This window comes from Moschus berezovskii, chromosome X (genome assembly GCF_049115385.1).
Source record: "Moschus berezovskii isolate FMDL1 chromosome X, NW_MosBer_1.0, whole genome shotgun sequence".
In the NCBI taxonomy this organism is placed as follows: domain Eukaryota; kingdom Metazoa; phylum Chordata; class Mammalia; order Artiodactyla; family Moschidae; genus Moschus; species Moschus berezovskii.
This window is the reverse complement of record NC_142488.1, coordinates 131,628,317-131,642,700: the sequence shown is the minus strand read 5'-3', so window position 1 is coordinate 131,642,700 and position 14,384 is coordinate 131,628,317.

Genomic DNA, 14,384 nt, shown 5'->3' with positions numbered 1-14,384 from the left:
GGAGGTGGTTCGGGAGGGGGAACTCATGTACACCCGGGGTGGGTTCATGTCAATATATGGCAAAACCAACCAATATAATATTGTAAAATAATTAGCCTCCAATCAAAATAAAAATAACAATAAAAAAAAAGAGTCTTCTCCAACACCACAGTTCAAAAGAATCAATTCTTCGGCACTCAACTTTCTTTATAGTCCAACTCTCACATCCATACATGACTACTAGAAAAACTTTGACTAGATGGACATTTGTTGGCAAAGTAATATCTCTGCCTTTTAATATGCTGTCTAGTTTGGTTATAGCTTTTCTTCCAAGGAGCAAGCTTCTTTTAATTTCATGGCTGCAGTCACCATCTTCAGTGATTTTGGAGCCCAAGAAAAGAAAATCTCTCACTGCTTTCATTGTTTCCTCATCTATTTGCCATGAAGTAATGGGACCGGATGCCATGATCTCAGTTTTCTGAATGTTGAGTTTTAAGCCAACTTTTTACTCTCCTCTTTAATTTTCATTAAGAGGCTCTTCAGTTCTTCGCTTTTGCCATAAGTGTGGTGTCATCTGCATATCTGAGGTTATTGATATTTTTCCTGGCAATCTTGATTCCATCTTATGCTGGCATTTTGCATGATGTACTATGCATGTAAATTAAATCATCAGGGTGACAATATACAACCTTGATATACTCCTTTCCCAATTTGGAACCAGTCTGCTGTTCCATGTCCAGTTCTAACTGTTGTTTCTTGACCGGCATACAGATTTCTCAGGAGGCAGGTCAGGTGGTCTGGTATTCCCATCTCTTTCAGAATTTTCCACAGTTTGTTGTGATCCACATAGTCAAAGGCTTTGATGTAGTTAATAAAGCAGAAGTAGATGTTTTTATGGAACTCTCTTGCTTTTTTGATGATCCAGCAGATGTTGGAAATTTGATCTCTGGTTCCTCTGCCTCTTCTAAATCCAGCTTGAACATCTGGAATTCCACGGTTCATGGACTGGTGAAGCCTGGCTTGGAGAATTTTGAGCATTACTTTGCTAGCATGTGAGAAGAGTGCAATTGTGCAGTAATTTAAACATTCTTTGGCATTGCCCTTCTTTGGGATTGGAATGAAAACTGACCTTTTCCAGTCCTGTGGCCACTGCTGAGTTTTCCAAATTTGCTGGCATACTGAGTGCAGCAAGTTTTGCTTAATTTGCAATCAAGATGGTTTTGCCACCTGAGTAGCAGTCTCTATGATTAAAGAGCTAAGGTTTATTTATTTAATGATAGTTGATAATAGCGATACTGGGAAACAGAATTCATTACCATATTAATTATTTTAAATCAAAATATAAGTGGATTTTTCATAGTTATAACAAATTTACAGTTTTATGACAGAAGAAATGTACATGTGCCAAGAAATTTTTGAAGAATAACATGGGAGGAACTGACTTATCTGATCTCAAAATATATTGCAAAGCCAATATAATCAAAGGACTATGGTATTGACAGAAGAATAAACAAATGGACAAGTGGAACAGAAAAGAGAGTCAAAAAAGAGATCCAAATAAATATTGTTGTTGTTCATTCACTGAATCGTGTCCAACTCTTTGTGACCCCATGAACCGTAGCACAGCAGTCTTCCCTATCCTTCCCTATAAATAGGAATGAAACATACTAAAATGGGGTCAATCAAAGAATGAGGGAACAAAGTATTATTCAGTAAATCTAATTAAGTCCATTTGTATCCATATATTTGGAAGAAAATTTAGAGTCTTACATATATTTTTGAATGATTAAAATTAAATGAAAAAATTAGATATAATAAGAGAATAATATTTTATAAATTCAGTATGGGTAAGGATTTCCTAGCAAGGTAAAAAATCTAGAGAGGATAAAATAAAAATGTGATCACTTTAACCACATAAATATTAACATCTTCTATGCAGCAAAAGATGATAAACTCAAATGACAATGATGATAAAGCTTTTAAAAATATAACAGGCAAAACATACACCTCTAGTACACAAAAATCCTGCAAGTCAATAATTAATGATTTATTACAGAAAATATAACTAACGCAATACAAAACAGGCAAAGTTTGTGAATATAATGTTCACAGAATTAAAAAATAATAAATGTACAAAAATATGTGCACCCTCAGTAGTTGTCAAGTAAATAAAAATAGAAATATCAAAGGGATATGATAGTTTTTATAAAAATTTTTATTAGAAAACTGAAATTTACAATGTGTTTATATCACTCACTGAGAACATGGCATTTAAAAACAACATCATTACAGAAAGATAACAAAAATGCAAAGTCATAAAACCTAGAGGATATGGAAAACATTATCTACTGAGGCCTTAAATGTTGTAGACTTTACAAAAAAGGAAAAGCAATGAGTATAAAAGTATACAGCCATTTTAAGAAGTTAGCAAAATAAACAGAATAATCATAAAGAAAAGAAAGCAACTAATACATAACAGATATTAATAAAATAAAAATAAAGATAAAATTGAGAGGCTCAACAGAGTAAAAGCTGCCTTAAAAAGCTTCTCTAAAAAGGGAAGCATCAGGTAAAAATAATCAAGAAGAACAATCTTGCGAATACAGTACTCAAAATGGGAATTACTCATAGAAGCATTAAGAATATAAATAATAGAAACAATTTTATGCCTACACATTTGAAGATTAGTTGTCTCGTATACAGGATTATCGTTACCATCTTTCTAAATTCCATAAATCAGTTCAGTCGCTCTGTCGTGTCAGACTCTTTGCGACCCCATGAATCACAGCACGCCAGGCCTTCCTGTCCATCACCAACTCCCAATTTCACTCAAACTCATGTCCATCAAGTCGGTGATGCCATCCAGCCATCTCATTCTCTGTCGTCCTCTTCTCCTCCTGCCCCCAATCCCTCCCAGCATCAGAGTCTTTTCCAGTGAGTCAACTCGTCGCATGAGGTGGCCAAAGTATTGGAGTTTCAGCTTTAGCATCAGTCCTTCCAATGAACACCCAGGATTGATCTCCTTTAGAATGGACTGGTTGGATCTCCTTGCAGTCCAAGGGACTCTCAAGAGTCTTCTCCAGCACCACAGTTCAAAAGCATCAATTCTTCAGTGATCAGCTTTCTTCACAGTCCAACTCTCACATCCATACATGACCACTGGAAAAAACATTGCCTTGACTAGATGGACCTTGGTTGGCAAAGTAATGTCTCTGCTTTTTAATACGCTATCCAGGTTGGTCATAACCTTCCTTCCAAGGAGTAAGCTTCTTTTCATTTCATGGCTGCAATCAGCATCCGCAGTGATTTTGGAGCCCCCAAAAATAAAGTCTGACACTGTTTCCACTGTTTCCCCGTCTATTTCCCATGAAGTGATGGGACCAGATGCCAATGATCTTTGTTTTCTAAATGTTGAGCTTCAAGCCAACCTTTTCACTCTCCTCTTTCACTTTCATCAAGAGCCTTTTGAGTTCCTCTTCACTTTCTGCCATAAAGCTGGCGTCATCTGCATATCTGAGGTTATTGATATTTCTCCAGGCAATCTTGATTCCATCTTGTGCTTCATCCAGCCCAGCATTCCTGATGATGTACTCTGCATATAAGTGAAATAAGCAGGGTGACAATATACAGCCTTGACATATTCCTTTTCCTGTTTGGAAACAGTCATTTTTTCCATGTCCAGTTCTAACTCTTGCTTCCTGACCTGCATACAGGTTTCTCAAGGGGAAGGTTAGGTGGTCTGGTATTCCCATCTCTTTCAGAATTTTCCACAGTTTATTGTGACCCACAAAGTCAAAGGCTTTGGCATAGTCAATAAAGCAGAAATAGTTGTTTTTCTGGAACTCTCTTGCTTTTTGCATGATCAAGCTGATGTTGGCAATTTGATCTCTGGTTCCTCTGCCTTTCCTAAAACCAGCTTTAGCCTCTGGAAATTCCCTTTTCTCCACACCCTCTCCAGCATTTATTGTTTGTAGCCTTTTGGATAGCAGCCATTCTGGCTGGCGTGAGATGGTACCTCATTGTGGTTTTGATTTGTAATTCTCTGATAATGAATAACGTTGAGCATCTTTTCATGTGTTTGTTAGCCATCTGTATGTCTTCTTTGGAGAAATGTCTGTTTAGTTCTTTGGCCCATTTTTTGATTGGGTCATTTATTTTTCTGAAATTAAGCTGCAGGAGCTGCTTATATATTTTTGAGATTAATTCTTTATTAGTTGCTTTGTTTGCTATTTTTTTCTCCCATTCTGAAGGCTGTCTTTTCACCTTGCTTATAGTTTTCTTCATTGTGCAGAAGCTTCTAATTTTAATTAGGGCCGATTTGTTTATTTTTGCTTTTATTTCTATTACTCTGGGAAGTGGGTCATAGAGGATCCTGCTGTGATTTATTTCAGAGAGTGTTTTGTCTATGTTCTCCTCTAGGAGTTTTATAATTTCTGGTCTTACATTTAGATCTTTAATCCATTTTCAGTTTATTTTTGGAGTACAATGGCAACCCACTTCAGTATTCTTGCCTAGAAAATCCCATGGAAGGAGAAGCCTGGTAGACTATAGTCCTTGGGGTTACAAACAGTCAGATACAACTGAAAGACTTCACTTTTGGAGCACACACCTTCAGATTCAGCTACTTCATTTGTAGAAATCTACCCCACCACTGGTTCCCTGGTGGCTAAGCTGGTAAAGAGTCTGCCTGCAATGCGGGAGACCTGGGTTCGATCCCTGGGTTGGGAAGATCCCCTGGAGAAGGGAAAGGCTACCCACTCCAGTATTCTGGCCTAGAGAATTTCATGGACTGTATAGTCTATGGGGTTGCAAAGAGTCGGACACGACTGAGCAATTTTCACTTTCACCCCACCACTATAAATGGATATATGTACATGGATGTTCATTATGGCACCCCTGAGTTTCCTGGGTGTTGCAAGGATACTTCATTGTCCAAAAACCGTTGAAATAATTTGCTTTTCTGAGACAAGATAATTGACCTTTAATGTTTTACCCAAAAAGGAGACATCTAAATAATGCTATCAGGCTTGCATATTCAACTTATTTGACCAAGGCAATTAATTCTTCTGTAAAATTTACTGAAGTACATTGAACTTCACAAAAACACTTTCTTAAAATCCCAGCAGTAGACATGAGCTTTAGGGGTAGACAAAAAAAAATGTAAATTGTTCATTCTGGTCTGTACTGTTGTTAGATCTTTTATCCAGCTTCATCATTTTAATTCTCTCCCTATATATAAATCTTTAGATGTGGAGTGAAATTCTATTATACTGCATGATATAGTGTGATTCTGGTCTTCCACCACTTTTCTTACTGCCCAGTTAACAAAGCTATAAGATGAGCTCAACTATTAAAGAAGTTCTGTTTCATAATGCTTCTAATAGGTTAGTTTGGATGATTGTTTATATCACAATATCACTAGTATAGGGCTTCCCTGGTATCTCAGCTGGTAAAGATTCTGCCTGCAATGCAGGAGACCTTGGTTTGATCCCTTAGTCAGGAAGATCCCCTGGAGAACCTATAAGCTACCCACTCCAGTATTCGTGGGCTTCGCTGGTGGCTCAGACGGTAAAGAATCACCTGCAATGCGGGAGACCTGGGTTTGATCCTTGGGTTGGGAAGATCCTCTGGGGAAAGGCATGGCAACCCACTCCAGTATTCTTGCCTGGAGAATCCCCATGGACAGAGGTGCCTGGCAAGCTACAATCCACAGGGTCGCAAAGAGTTGGACACAACTGAGTGACTAAGCACAGCACATCATGTCACTAGTATAAATTAGACCTTCAATAAACATTGATTGAAAGAATGAAAAATATCTCTTATTGAGAGGAGGAAAATGTGGAACACGAGAAGGAGAAAGACATAAACCATTCATGCAAGTATTTATTATATGTCCTAAATTCTTATTTTTTCCCAAATATTTATGATGCACATTTTGTGTTAGACATCATTCATCTATTAAACAAATCTTTAAAAATGAATACCTATTATAAGCCAGTGCTGTTCCAGAAACTGAGGACATAACAGTGAATAATATAGAGGATGGAGTTTGCACTGTATCAGAAAATTTTCTAGCCCTTATACACACAATGCCTACCTAAACATTTTCCCAGCATGTTTCAGAAAAGAAAAACAAAATACAAAAGCCTTCCAATAGGGACTATCCTAAAGCTGCAAACTGTATTGTATTTCTTTAATTCATTCATTCAATCAACACATGTTTACTGAATGCCTACCTCTATGAGACATGTTCCAAGAAATGTGAAAACATGAGTAAATGAAAAAGATCAAGTCTTTGCTGTCAAGAGGACTGTGCTCTAAACACAGACAAGATAGTTTCAAATATTAACAAGTGGCTGGAAAAAATAAATAACATGAATAAAATAATGAGGGGGTGGTTTAAAACCAGGGTGGTTTTTAGAGGTAATATCTGATTTAAGACCTAAACGACCTGAAGGAGTCAACCATGGAAAGATAGAGATGAAGAGTTAGAGCTAGACCTCCAGAGAGAATGGCTTCCACCAAAATGAATGAACATTCATTCATTCTGTTTTAGAGACAGAGAGGAACAAAATGATCAATGGAGGGAGTGGTAAGTGATGATTTCAGAGAGATGTCAGGAGGCCGGATCATGTTGGATTTTGTAGGCTAAAAAAAAAAAAAAAGAGTGTGATTTTTACTCTATTATATGATAGAAAATCATTGAAAGGGGTTGAATAGGGGAGTGATGGAATAAGATTTACATTTTTTGATGATCACTCTGGTTGCTCTTTAGAAAACTGGTGATATGGAAGTAAGGGTGGAATCAATATTGCATTATCCCAAACTAGAGACAATAGTAGTTTAGATTGGAGTGGGGGCAGTAAAGATGGTTGAATTGTGGATATATTTTGAAGGTAGATTGTTTCAGGTACCCCAACACAACTTTCAAGTTTGCTAATTCACTATAAGGACTCACAAAACTTAACAGCTTAATCTGAATGGTAAGGTTGATTACAGCAAAGGATACCTAGCAAAAGGAACAGGAAAAGATGTTCAGTGGGCAAAGTCGAGGAGGCTAAACATAGGCTTCATGTCCTTGCCCATCTGGAGCCACATAGGGCAAGCTTTGTGTCTAGCACCAAACTATGGGGACAGGTGTGGAATGTATCAGTCTACGAAAGCACATTTGAGTCTTTGGGACTGAGGCTATAATTAAGAGCTGGCCACATAGGCACATCATTGTACATAACTAGCTGTAGCAATGGAAACTTCAGGATCCCAAAAATGCAACCAGGTGCACATCACTGAACTTCATGTTTATGCAAAGCAAACTGGCCAGCTGGTACAGCAGAGTCCATTGCTCCAAGTGAACACAAACACCATAAAATGATTACTCACTGACATAAATAACATTCTCGAGATCACATTTCCAAAAGTTGACCAAGGATCAATTGTGGCTCCAGGTTCCTTGGACATACAAGACATAAGCAACCAGATCTGCTGTGTTAATTCTTTGCACATACAGAACCAAAAAGATTTCCTAAGGAATGGGGATATGCAATGTGTGATCAAAAGGAGTCAAGGAGGTTTGCAATCTAAGTAACTGAAATAATTGAGTTGGCATTTCTGAGATAGAGGAGAATATGAGAGAGGAAGATTTACTAGAGATGGGGGAGATCAGAAGTTCAGTTTTGGACATGTTAAGTTTGAGATGTTTATTACCATCTAAGCAGTGATGGCAAGTAAGCAGTTGGATATACTAGCTCAAAAGAATGGTCAGAAATGGAGACATAAGTTGGAGAGTCACTGCTATATAGTAGTTATGAAAACCATGGTTCTCAGTGACACTACCTAGGAAGATTGTACAGATGGAGATGGTTATCCAGAATGAAGTCAGCAGAGAAAGGGAAGCCAGGAAATATTGAAAAGGAGATTCCACAAGATAAGAGGAAAAGAAGAAAAGAGAAGCAAAGAAAAAATGTATTATTCTAGAAATAAGTGATCATTTGAGACAAATGATGCTAAGAGGTCAAGTCACTAAAGACAAAAACAGTAATTCTTGTTTTTTGCAAGTGTTGGTCACAGTAACCTTGAATAATAGAAACAAAAGTCTGATATAAAAGGGTTGACAGGATGATGAAAGGTAAGGAATTAAAGTGAGTACATACAAATCTTTTAAGGAATTTTGCTGTGTAGGGGAACCAAAGAAATGAGGAGTTTTCTGGAATATGTCAGATGTCAAGGAAGTTTTCGGGTCTTAACTTTGAAGATACTACAGCATATTTACATGCTGATGAAAATGACCTAGTAAATATTCAAGAAAGAAGGATATATATATATATATTCTTGAAAACAGGTGACAGGGAATAAGATACAAAATTCAAGTGGAGTGTGAAACTTAAGTAAGAGAATGATAATCAAAACAGTATCGTACTGGCATAAAAACAGACACATAGATCAATGGGACAGAATAGACAGCCCAGAAGTAAACATATACATATATGGTTAATTAATTTAGAACAAAAGAGCCAGGAATATACAATGGTGAAAATAAACCTTATTAGATAGGGGACTTTACTGTATGTATGTATAAGAATGAGTTCTGTTCTGAGAGCACACTGGTAAGTTCAATCTATTCTTAAGTCTGACAAAGTTAGACTTGGTACCCAACTAACACAATCAGAGGGCAAGTTGCAATTTCACTCATGCCTGATATTGATGGAATGCATGTTGGCATCTTTGAAAGTCTGTGCCTTGAAAGTTCATATGTAGGGGGACTTTACGTGTGTGTGTTATGTGTATGTGTACACAGTACAACAGAACCGTTTTGCTGTACACCTAAAACTAACATGACATTGTAAATCAACTATATTTCAATTAAAAAAAAAGAAAAATCTACCGTTTCTCTCTTGTCACTGCTTTGTGTTTACTGGACTGATCAGCTGCTTAGCGGAATTAAAGTTTAATATTTGCAAGGTTTGTTGAGCTCTTTGTTTCCTCCTTTCCTTCATTATTTATTAAACGCATGTTTTGTTTCAGGCTCTGTCCTGAGCTCTGCCAATGCAACAGTGGACAAGAGACATAGCACTTGCCCTCATGACACTTACAGTCTATCAGTCCAACAGATATTAATGAAAGTATCATCCAAATTTGATAATGTATACTATCAACAAAATAAGTGCTATGAGTTCCAAGAACTCTGATATAGTCTGAGGAATCAAGGAAAGCTTCCCCGTGGAAATGCCTCTCCAGTTGTGATCTGAAGGATGAATTGAAGATAACAAGACAGAGACAAGCAGTGAGAGAAAGAGTGTATCTTAGACAAAGGAAAAGAAAAAAACCAAAGGTCTTATGATGGTAGGGAGTTAGTGTGTTATTATGTGCCAAGGTTTGTATACACTTGTCATTTTAATTCTCTCAACAATCCTTTCTATAAAGTAGCCAAGCCTCCATTTTAGCAATGAGAATATGGAAGCATAAAGGGTTACTAGCTGCACAACCTGGATTAAGTGAGTTTAAATCCAGTATTGAGTGTCTCTAAGGCAGTGATTCTCATTCTGACTTCTCCCATCCCAGAGCACATTTGGCAATATCTGGAAACAATTTTAGTTGTCACTACTTGAAGGGTGGGTGGGTAAACTATTGGGTTGAGGTGGAGATGATGTGACATATCCTACAATGCACAGGACAGCAATCATAATAAAGTTATCTGGCCCCGAATTTTAATAGTGCCAAAGATAAGAAACCCTAGCACTATTGAAATTTGGGTTGACCTCCAACTCTTGATCCTGCCACAGACTTGTCTCTCTCCCTGGAGGCTTCTTAGTCCTTTGAGCAGATAGACTTCTGGTCAGTCAGCTCCAATTAGCCATACATGTCCAGGAGTGGACATGGATTAGACTTAAGTGAGGGCTTTTGCTACTTGGCAGTTCTTTCAGTGATCCATACCAGTTTTGCATTGTCAGTTCTGCCTCATAGATGAAGAAACAGATGTCACATAAAAACCTTGAGTCTCAGAAGTCACAGTGACAGAGCAATTGAGTCCAGCTCTTTTGAAATTGACTCTGGTTTCATTTTCCTTCATAAGGCAGCCCTTCAAAGGACAAATGTTTACTCTCAGCCTCCTCAGATAAAACTGACAAAGGCTGAAGATGCAGGTATGAATCTGGGTTGCAGGGGTGCTATAAAGAGTTTGTCAAATTTAGTGTCTGCATTATTTTTTTAGGAACTTGAAAATCTGCCCCATGTTATTCAGCTTGAATTCTTCTCTTGCGAGGCTCAAAGCACACCAGACAGACAATCTGTTGTTTGTGTAGAGAATGTGTCAGGAGAGAAACGAATAGCACCCACATGCAAGCATCTGCTCAAAAAATCCATTTCACCATTAACCATACAATTGAATGAGAAAAAACATCTGTGCCTGCTATTGCAGATGTAATCATAAAACCCAAACGGAGCAATGAAACAAACTGGAAGGGGGCAGAGGACAAGAAAAGAGAGAAGCACACAGCTTTATTGTCAGAAAGGAATGGGTCTGTGGCTGGGCTCCTACACTGAATACTCTCGCCTTCACCTTTCAAATATGACACCATCTGTAGGAAACAGCAAGATCGTGAGCAGACAAATTATGCAAGGCAGCTCTCAGGAAGCAATAAACAAGGCAGAGGAATCCTGGAGACTGCAAATCGATAGCAAAAAATGTATCTAAATATATGTTGGTGGCATTTCAACGTTAAGGCAGATGACAGGATTGTGGAAAAAGACACTGTAAAAAATGTCAAAGCTGAAGGGCCCTCAGAAATCAACTAGTTCAATCCCCAATCTTTCTCATGAGGAAACTGAGGCACAGAGATGGATGTGATTGCCTAAGGTCACACAGCTAGTTAGTGGTAGTCGATTCTAGGCAGTTCTGGGAAACACTTTTTTTTTCCCCACACAGGCAAGAGAGAAATATTTTACAAAACTTTACAAATAACTGAGAACACCACCTTGTGTTACAGCAATGTAAATTTATGACTTGATTCGGGGAGCCAAAAGCCAGTGCTGATCATTGCCCAAAGTGGCAAGATGTGATTCTGCCACTCAGGGTAAAACAGAAACACCTGCCAGGTCTCAGTGAGTGACACTGCACTTCTGCTTAGAAAACATAACTTAAATGTAAACGTGGCTCTATTTCTGCTGGACCACCAGTTTTAAAGAACCACACAATTTTAATCTGAAGGTGGGAGGAAAGGGAAACCAACCAGGCCCATGGGGCCCCGGGCCACACCCCTTTCACTGGTCCAAGAAGAATCTGCACCCAGGAAGTCAGGAAGCTGGGCTCTGGCTTCTGATTCTGCCTAGAAGTAGCTGTATGACCACAGGATAAATACAAACCACTGGACTTGAGCCCTCCAAAACCTCTTCTCCTCCAGACAAAGGGATGAGAAGAAGCAAAAGGAAAAGAAAAAATGGAGAAATGTATGGGAACAGATAGTGGAAAGAAGCAGGGTTGCCCTCTCTCCCTGCCTATGCCCTCAATTGCCAGCCCAACTGTTATGGAGTCCATACAATGTGCCTCCTAAATTCAGCCTGGGTTGTTACAAGAATTTGATGGCCATTCATGGCCATCTTCTTTCATGAACTATCTGTTCAAATATTTCCCCCATTTTTATCAGTTATTTTTTTCTCTTTAAGGGATTATAAAAGGCATTTATATATTCTGGATGTAAGTATTTTGTCTGATATAAGTGTTGTGCGTAGTTTCTTCTAATCCAAGGTTTGCCTTTTCATTTTCTAAAAAAAATCTTTTAAAAAAAAAAGCTCTAAATTTTGCTAACATCAAATTTATCATATTTTAAATACATTTGTGCATTTTGTATTCTATGACCTTTTATCTACTCCCAGAGTCCCAAAGATTTTCTCCTATGTTTTCTTCTAGACACTTCAGAGTTTCAAGGTTTACATTTAGTTCCACTTAGAATCCATTTACATTTATTATCCATTTTGGGGTGATTTTTGTGTATGGCCCAAGGTAAAACTTGATGTTCACTTTTTTTCCTGTATTAATGTTCAGTTGATCTAGCACTATTTCTTGTACAAGCTGGATTTAGAAAAGACAGAGGAAGCAGAGATCAAATTGCCAATATTATTTGGATCATGGAGAAAGCAAGGAAATTCCAGAAAAAAATATCTATTTCTGCTCCACTGACTACACTAAAACTTTTGACTATGTGGAACACAACAAACTGTGGAAAATTCTTTTTTTTTTAAAAAAAATTTCAAAATTTTTATTTATTTATTTTTCTACAGTTCATAACTTTTATAAATAAAATAAATTAAATGTACAGTGAATAAGTTCTCTGAAATATTTCAATATTTCTGCAGGTTTAGTAACATCGTAAAATACATTTCAACTAAAATTCACAAATCTAAAAACCTGTTAGGCATTTTTAGGCGTTTTAAGTTGGAAATGAAGACCAATGATACATCGTAATATGCCAATTACAAATAGTACTTCAAATAGCAAATACTACAGTTTGTCCCAAACTTTAAAAACTATTCATGAACTCAACACTGAACTATTGATGGCTATGAGAATTGTTTCCTAGCCTTTTGGAAAATTTCAACCCATTAACGTTTAAGGTAATTAATGATAAGTACGATCCTGTAGCCATTTTCTTTATTGCTTTGGGTTCAAGTTTATACACTCTTTCTGTGTTTCCTGTCTATAGAAGATCCTTTAGCATTTGTTGGAGAGCTGGTTTGGTGATGCTGAATTCCCTCAGCTTTTGCTTGTCTGTAAAGCTTTTGATTTCTCCTTCATATTTGAATGAGATCCTTGCTGGGTATAGTAATCTGGGCTGTAGGGTATTTTCTTTCATCACTTTAAGTATGTCTTGCCACTCCCTTCTGGCCTGAAGAGTTTCTGTTGAAAGATCAGCTGTTATCCTTATGGGAATCCCCTTGTGTGTTATTTGCTGCTTTTCCCTTGCTGCTTTTAATATTTGTTCTTTGTGTTTGATCTTTGTTAATTTGATTAATATGTGTCTTGGAGTATTTCGCCTTGGGTTTATCCTGTTGGGGACTCTCTGGGTTTCTTGGACTTGGGTGATTATTTCTTTCCCCATTTTAGGGAAGTTTTCAACTATTATCTCCTCAAGTATTCTCTCATGGTCTTTCTTTTTGTCTTCTTCTTCTGGGACTCCTATGATTCGAATGTTGGAGCATTTAACATTGTCCTAGAGGTCTCTAATATTGTCCTCATTTCTTTTAATTCGTTTTTCTTTTTTCCTCTCTGTTTCATTTATTTCTACAATTCTATCTTCTAGTTCGCTTATCCTGTCTTCTGCCTCCTTTATTCTACTGTTTGTTCCCTCCAGAGTGTTTCTGATCTCATCCATTGCATTATTCATTGTATATTGACTCTTTTTTATTTCTTCTAAGTCCTTATTAAATCTTTCTTCCATCTTCTCAATCCTTTTCTCCAGGTTATTTATCTGTAACTCCATTTTGCTTTCAAGATTTTGAATCATTTTCACCATCAAAATTTGAAATTCTTTATCAGGTAAATTCCCTATATCTTCTTCTTTTGTTTGTGTTGGTGGGCAATTGTCTTGTTCCTTTACTTGCTGGGTATTTCTCTGCCTCTTCATCTTGCTTATATTGCTTTGCTTGGGGTGGCCTTTCTGTCTTCTGGCAGTTTGTGGAGTTCTCTTTATTATGTAGTTTCTTCGCTGTGTGTGGGGTTGGACGGGTGACTTGTCCGGGTTCCCTGGTTAGGGAAGCATGTGTCAGTGTTCTGGTGGGTGGAGGTGGATTTCTTCTCTCTCCTTTAGAAGACAATGGGCTGCTTTTCTGGGAGGCTGATGTCCTCTGCCAGTATTCAGAAGTTGTTTTATGGACTTTACTCCACGTTCAAATGTTCTTTTGATGAATTTGTGGGGGAGAAAGTGGTCTTGCCTTCTTATCCCTCTGCCATCTTGTTCCTTCCTCCCCAGAACACTGGATTCTTATATTCCACTTGGTCGTGGAGTATCTCTTCCCAGCTGCTCCAGCAAGGTGCAGCCATTGTACCTTACCTTGGACGAGGGGTATCTCCTCAAGGCCACCCCTCCTGCTTTGAATGTGGATCAGCTCCTCTTGGCCCTCCGGTGCCCAAGCAGCCACCGCCTCCTGGACGTGGTACAGCTCCTCTCGGCCACCGCCCTAACCCTGGGCGCAGGGTAGCTCCTCTCAGCCACGATTCTGCACGTGGTCGGTTGCGCCGGAGCTGGGCGCTCTCACATCTGCGCCGCCGGAGCCGGGCGTCTCTCGCGTCTGCCCACACTGTGGTTCTGACAGTGTTTGAGGAATTATAGGAGCAGTTCCTTTTCAGCTCATGGTCTCTGAGGCTTAATAAAAGAGTCCCTGGAAAATTCTTAAAGAGATTGGAGTACCAGATC